We start from the raw sequence: 8173 nt of genomic DNA on the forward strand, positions 1-8173 counted from the left end.
AAAATGTGCTAGTGCCAAAATGGGCAGAGAAGATGAGGAGTGGCTGCGTCCAAAACGCGAGCAGCTGTTGTTACAGAGACACATCAGGACAGAGAGATGTCGAAGCGAGACGTGCGCAACTCGAGCTCACGCAACCGCACCAGAGCCATTACATCACATTCACCCCACCCACAAGCACTGGAGAGGAGGAGGAGAGAGCCACAGACCGGACAGTAAGCCGCTACAGGACGGGCATCATCAAGTGGTTCTTTCTCTGCTCTGTTTATGGCCCTATGGTAATTCACTGATAGTGAGCTCTCACAGTGAATTCTACCAGTGCCATACACAGAACAGGAGTCATTATCACCCCAACACCTAGAGGCCAGCATGTGAGGATAGTCGGTGAAGCAAAGCTATGCAAACTAGACCACCGCAGAATCACCTGAGGAGAGCAGAAACAACAGCCTGGAGAGAGAAGGAGGGACGGAGATGTGAAACAGGAAAGAGGAGCATCCACAGCCTTCAACATGTCGCAGTGACGCAGCTTAACGCAAGACGCGCTGCACTGCGGGTGGATTGCATTGAGTAACAGGTCAAAGGCCACCGTGTCTCAATGTGGGCGACTAAATATAAGTCCAGGCAATCCTAGGAGAGAGCAAACATCCTCATCTAATCACCTGCCGTCTTTAGATTTCTAGGAAAGGACAGTTAAGGTTAAGCGAGTGACTGTTCTGCTATTGCATGTCAAAAAAATGTTATTAATTAGGCGCATATGACACAGCAAGAGGGAATTTTACAAGATATTTTTGCAATGTAAACCCTGAATGCCAAGATCTTGCAAATACATCCTACATTAAATTATAATTTTTGTGATTTAAACAGCATGGCGGCTTCATTTTCCTCTTTGCATTGTGATCAGTAAAACATCAATTATGCCATTTTTCATTCACATATAATGATTTTAAATGGATTCCAGTGAGCAAAAGGCTGATAAATTACTATTTTATTAGGATGCAATGAGTGAACAACCATTGTAAAGACAACATAAGGTTGGTATAAAGATGGTTTATAGATAATCTCTTTACGTCCCGGCTCAACTTCCCCCCCCTACTACCCTCAACTTGTCCAAAGGGTGACACCCTAAACATGACCTCTTAATTAGCTCTGTAGATAGATTAGCGTTGTAACATTGTCCCATCAATGGTGGAGACATGCTGCCACCTCCTCTACACAGCAAGGCCTTTTTTAATCTTTGCAGGTTATAATGGAAGTATGTTGCACAAATGCACAAAAATATATTTTTTAAAAAGTACGTATTAAAGACTGAATAGTTTACACATCCTAATTTTAACTTTGGATGCCAGTTAAAGCCTTTTTTGATAAAGTGAATCCCGCTTTTCTTCTCAGTTGTGACGACACACCGATCTATGTATAAGATATAGTGCGCTTTTGAAAATAAATATCTCCCTATAAAAGTCAAATTAACAGTTTTTTGTTGTTGTTGTCGAACCTACTAAACATACAGTATAAACTGCATGGAAGCTGGGTTGGTTTGGCATGATGTCTTATGGACTTACAGCAAAGCCAGTTCCCAGAAAATGGCTGCCATCAGAGTCAGATGTGGACATTGCAGCAAAATGCCACTTTCTCCCTCGACTCAGCTCAACATAAAACAGCTCAAAAATGAATAATAAGTCCACGCAAACTATGCCACACAATACTGCAGCAGAGTGATGACCTTCAGTCCATCTCCTGACCTTGGACGTGTTGTCAAAAGCATCGCTGCTCTGCAGATAATCCCAATCGGAGAGGCTGACCGCCCTCAGACGCCCCACCCTTTGCTTCAGCCATTAGCTCCCTCACCCTGGGCCCTGCAGTGCACGGAGCTCCCATTGATCCCAGCGATCAAACCGTGTACTAAGTGATTCCTCAGACGCCCAAATGGCTCCCCGAGCAAGACTCCCATTGCCATTTCCTGGAGAAATCAATATCACTAAAAAGCTAAGTCGAAAAAAGAACCTGTGTTCTTTAAAGGTTTGCCCACGTCTTATCTTTCCACCTTAATTAGTTAATAATGGAGCTTCATGACAAATTTATTAGTGTCTCTATGAACTCTGGCAGTATAGCACAGATGAAAAACTACATTTGTTGCATACCATATGAACATATTACTTAATTGATTATATTTATTTATTCTAGGAGATTATATTCCTATTATTTCAAAAGGTTTGTTGTAGACCCTATTTAATATTCTTTTTTTATCCTTCTGTAAATATTAATTTTGTTTTATCTGGTCAACAGATGACACACAAAGTCATCAAGGCCAGCTGTTAAAATACACAGCCCATCTGCATTAGCCTGTATAAACAGGAAACACCCTGCTTTCATGAGGATAATTTAGAAACTGATAATTCATGTGCAAATTATTAGATTTTTAAGGTTTGCACATTTTCAGTAAATGTGTATACACACTGTCTAACTTCCTATGTTACTCCTTAATGAACAATAGTAATGCTATAATAAATTTAAGAATGATTCTGTACAAATACACTAAAAAAAAGAAAAGAAATGCCAGTTCGTATCAGAATATTGTAGTGAATAAAGAAAAATAAAGATTAAATTGGCAATTAAATACTAAAAATAAAAGGAGGCAGTGCATCTTTAATTTAGGCCTACCGATAATAAAAAAAGAAAAGATAACAAAATGTACATTTTTAGAGCTTTTCTATTTCATATATATATATATATATATATATATATTATTTCTAAAAAAATAAAGATTAAATTGGCTGACATGTCATACATCTATATAGTGATGTTTATAAAACTCCTCATTATTAAGCAGCATGTGAGTTTACTAGCAGGCTTTATTGGACGGTAATGTTACCATTGCATGGCACCAGAGCGCCTTTTGTCTGTGCCAACATTAATTTAACCTCCGAGCAGCTCCAAAGCCCCTTCAGTTAATCGCATTTGTCTGAATCGGGAGTAAAGTCCTCAACTTCACGGTTATTTCAGGAGGATTTATCGCTCCTCTAAATCCTGCTGCGAGATTCAAATTCACCATCAGTCATGCAACCTGAAGCATTTGACTGTTTGGCCCCGGATTAAAAAAAAGAAACCTTTAGGCCTTTAGATCAAGATAAAAGAAAAAAAAATCCTATATATATAAAAAAAAAAAGTATTCTATTCCGATGTGAATTTACTTCTTATTCTAAGAGTTTTATTGCAGTTACAGATGTAAAAATTGTATTACTGTTATTTTCCCACTCATATCTTACACACCATGAAAAACTACATTTGTTGCACATGAACATATTACTTAATTGATTGTATTTAATTATTTATTCTAGGAGATTATATTCATATTATTTCTATTACTATCTATTCTATCCTGACTGTCCTCTGTGTGCGTAATTGTGCGTAAAAATAAAATACCCAAACGCAGTATTAATCCATAGGATTAGGCTGGCACTAAAAAGCAGGTGCAATGTGATTACAACCTACTGCATTATCGGACATAACACACATTTGAAATAGCTGCATGGTCATTTAATTTAAAAGTATTAATGGAGAACTATTTAATTTTGTAACACTTTTTTAAAATCACTTTTTTTAATCCAACCAAATTCATTTTTGGTCAAACCAAAAGATGGTATATAAAACAGTCCCACACTGCATTAGATTTGATTTTTTTTTTCCTGATTTTAAATTGAACAAATCCCCAAAACTATTGCAGTTTAAAAAGCAGGTGCAATGTGATTAAGACCAACTACCCACTGCATTATCGGAAATAACACACATTTAAAATAGAATAAAAATAAAAAGTAAAAGTAATAATAGCGAATTATTTAATTTTGTAACACTGTAATTGTTTTTCTTTTTTTAATCCAACCAAATTCAACCTGTTCGGACTATTTGTTGGTCGAACCAAAATTTGGTATAAAAAAGTCATTAGAAAAAGCATTAGATTTGATTTCTTTTCTGATTTTAAATTGAATAAATCCCCAAAAACTACAGATCTGTGGTTCATTGTCTCCAGGATGAATGAGCTGTGGCATCGACTGTTTATCACGCAACATCTCCTTATTTTTGGAAGTAAAAAAAAACCTTTTTATTCTTTTTTTCCACTCTACCTAAGTTATTTTCTAAGCCCTCTCATTAACAGTCTAACTGGATCAAATAGAAAAAGTAGTTCATACCTTCCTCCGAGTCCATCGTCGTGCGTCACACCTGAAGCTACAAACTGCACTGAAGTCGAACCCATCAGACATTTTTTAGTCCTTTTTTTTAACCTACTATTATCATTTAAAGAGTTGCTCTTGTTAGAGTTTGTGTTGAGGCAACAGCAGCCTCCGGTCTGCAGCTCTGCACAATTACAATGAAACAAAAGAAATCCAAGCGGCGTTGTGAACTTCCTGAGTATCAAATGTCAATTTGAGCTCTCCTCTCTCCTCTCTTCTTCTCTTCTCCTCTCTCTCTCTTTCTCCTCTCTCTCTCTCTCTCCAAACTCAGCCTCCTCCCTTTTTTTTTTTTTTTTACCTGCGCGTCCAGACTGCACACTGGCACAAAGAAAGGTGCTCTGCTCACCTTTTTAAAGGCGCAGGCACACAAAAGGTTACAGGGAGTAAAACCACTAAAACATGTGCAATTGGTTTAATATTCTGCTTTTAAGGCCTTTAAAATGTGACTTATACATCATCTACATGTGGATCTATGTCATTTTATATTTTTACTTGTGCACTTTTAAACGCTTAGCTTACAAAACACTTATCTTTTAAAGGTGCATGGCCAAACAACAGTCACTAAACATGCGCAATTAGGTTTAATATTCTGCGTTTAAAGCCTTTAAAATGTGAAATCTACATGTGAATCTATGTCATTTTATATTTTTACTTGTGCGCTTTTAAACGCTTCAGCTTACAAAACACTATTCTTTAAAGGTGCATAGCCTCTAAGGGTGCAAATCGTACCTGGTGTGTACCTGTGTTCATACCAGTGGACGTCTCTCCTTCATCCAGTCTCCCTCCACCTGGCTTTTAGGCTGAGAATCCAGAGATTTGCCCGGTAGAAAAGACACATTTTTAAAGCACCAAAAGCAATAATCCAAACTCCTATGTTGGTGCTGTGTTCACGGCCTCTTGTGCCTATTGAGCCCTCTATAGTCTCTTTAAGGTGGATCTCTTTGGAAGCATGGAGACCTTAAAGAGTGGCTGTGTTTTAACCCTTCGGACTGCTGCAGTCTGAGCGGATGAGGATTGGTTTTGTCTCTCCGGATTAAACCTGACGAATAATTTGGACCAGCCCCCTCATTAAAAAGGTTCCAACCCCTTCACTCTATTTCTTATTTACTTTTTATATATTTTTTTATTTTAGGCATTAATTTATGTTCTGATTAAATACTAAAAATAAAAGAGGAAGTGCACCTTTAATTTAGGCCTACAGATAAAAAAAAAAATGTAAATTTTTAGAGCTTTTCTATTTCATATCATATTCCTATCATTTTTTTAATATTTTTGTGATATTTGTTGTATTTTTTATATTCTAATTTACATTTTAAATCTAATATTCCTCTTGGGAAATTTACTGCTGCAATTCAACCTTTATAAAACACACGGGCCTATACATCCTAAAAGGCCTTTAACATGCAGCAGAGAAGAGGCCTGCAGGCCTGATGTTTATATATAAGGTCAATAGTTTACCTTATAGCAGCACGTGCAGACCACAATGGATCTATGGAGAGAAAGGAAATGAGCTAAATTACAAGTTAACCTATACATTTATATTTATATACGTTTTATCCATCTTGGGCCTGTGAATTCTGCTAGAAAATGTGGAGAATAAACATTACTGCTGTACAGTATGGCTTGCTGTTGCATTTTCAGATATTAAACTGAGCATACATCAGATCAGACTATTTGGTGCAGCTTCCCTCCCAGCCCCCCATCCCATCTCATCCCATCCTGGGATTAGTTTTAGTCGGCTGATGCTGTTGAGGCTGCAGTTCTTTGGGTCGAGATGCTGCAGGATCAAATGACCACGTCCAGATGGCTAATGATTATCAAATACTGCATTTAAAAGCCTGCACTAGTGGGTTATACTGCCTGCAGATTGCATAACATTTCCTGTCCTGAGAAAAGCAGGGGGAAAAAATACCTTTGCTATTATTTTCTTACTTTACACTATACATCCTATATACCACTTTATAGACTGCACATATGTACATATTATATTACATTTATTTATTGCACATACTACATTTATTTATTGACGGACTGCACACACTATGTTCACCCATTTACTATGTATCTTTTATATCTCTATTATTGTTTTTATAATTTTTCTATACCTTTACCTCTCCTGTGTTGCACTGTTTGCTGATGTTTGCTGATGTTTCTGCTTTGACACCTGAATTTTCCTCTGGGGATTAATAAAGGTTCATCTTATCTTATCTTATCTTATCTTATCTTATCTTATTTGTTTTTGGTTATCACCTATATTTGAGCTATTTTAGCTGTCAGGAATCTGTCACTTAAACCCTTCTAGTCAAAACCATACACTGTTAAGAATTTCCCAGTAAAATAACAGTAAAGAACTGGCAGCAGGGTTGCCTTTATGTTACTGTAAAATTAACATTATTATACTGTCGCTGAAATTTACAGCTTTGTACTGTTAATGAAAAATACAGTTTGAACTGTTTGTTTTTTTATAATTTCACAGTATTTTACAGTTAATTTACTGTTTAAAGATACATTATATAGCTGTTTTTCACCTTTCTTTTACATTGTCTTACTGATTTGTTTTAATGCTCTATTTAGGTTGTATTTTTTACATACAGCAGATCAGGTCCCAGAATTAAAACAATACTACATGAAACTGTTACTGATGATACTTCAGACAGTTGATCAGCAGTAAAGTGCTGTTTTTAAAGAATGCATTATAGTTCAGTTAAAAAAAGGCCTATGAGCGTAATTTACCAGGTTTTCTTTTGTATTAACAGTAAAGCACTGTTTTTTAGCAATAACAGGTTAATACTGTTGAAATCCTGCTGTAAATTAACAGCAATTATTTACAGTGTACCTTTACATCTCCTGTGTTTCACTCTGTTTGCTGATGATGTTGCTGCTTTGACACCTGAATTTCCCTCCTGGGATTAATAAAGGTTCATCTTATCTTATCTTATCTTATTTGTTTTTGGTTATCACCTATATTTGAGCTATTTTTCAGGAAAAATTCAGGTTATTTGTCAGGAATCTCACTAAAACCCTTCCAGTCAAAACCATACAACCTGATGGAGTCCTGATGTCCTGCAGTTCTTCTGGGCCTTCAGGAGGCCTCCTTGTTGCTCCTCGTCTCCAGGTTTTACGCACACCATCTGAAGGGCCCCAATGCTGAAGTGGAGAGCCTGCAGGTATGTCCTAATATATGAGGGCGAGCTCCTCTCCAATGGCCAGTCAGAATCCATTTACCTGCTGTTGATAATTAGGCAGATAACTAGGGTGGACAAAACTCGTCTAATATTTAGAGGTGATGCTGCTGGGTTGGGTTACACACTCCTCTCCAAAAAGCCTTGACGTGGTTTCCACCTGGAAAAGCTGAAACCAAAGCCGAGGATCATCTGTGCATGAGGCCGGCTGTGTGTATAGGAGATGAGTAGCTCCATGATGAATATTTAAAACACTCATTTGGTTCCGCAGAGCACAAGATGAGACAGGTGCCAGAGGAGGGATCGGATGGACTGCTGTGCGTTTTTGTGAAGGGATCCATCCATCCATCCAGTGCTACATGATATAGGACGCTGGATGAAATAATAATGCAGCAAGATTTAGTCTGCGGCTCCCAAAAGAGAATGGCAACAATAGAGATCACGTTATTGAGGAGGCAAGACAGACAATACTCCTGAATAATTCATCATAAATCCTTAATAAATGTTGACAGAAATTTAGTTTTACATACATTCACATCTGATACAGTAATTTAAATTATTGAGCCAGTTGTAATTTATTCTAAAGCATACTGGATTAAAATAAATAAAACGACATGGTATTTTCAATGATATTAAAGGTGCTATTGATAACCTTATATGGAGACAAAGGGTTTTTAAGCTTTGAGACAATTGAAATGTGGATTTTGCACTCAAAAACAACAAGATATGTCCGTCATATTTGGTAAATTCTGAATAAATCTGATATAT

The sequence above is a fragment of the Sebastes fasciatus genome, chromosome 23 (assembly GCF_043250625.1).
Source record: "Sebastes fasciatus isolate fSebFas1 chromosome 23, fSebFas1.pri, whole genome shotgun sequence".
Classification (NCBI taxonomy): Eukaryota; Metazoa; Chordata; class Actinopteri; order Perciformes; family Sebastidae; genus Sebastes; species Sebastes fasciatus.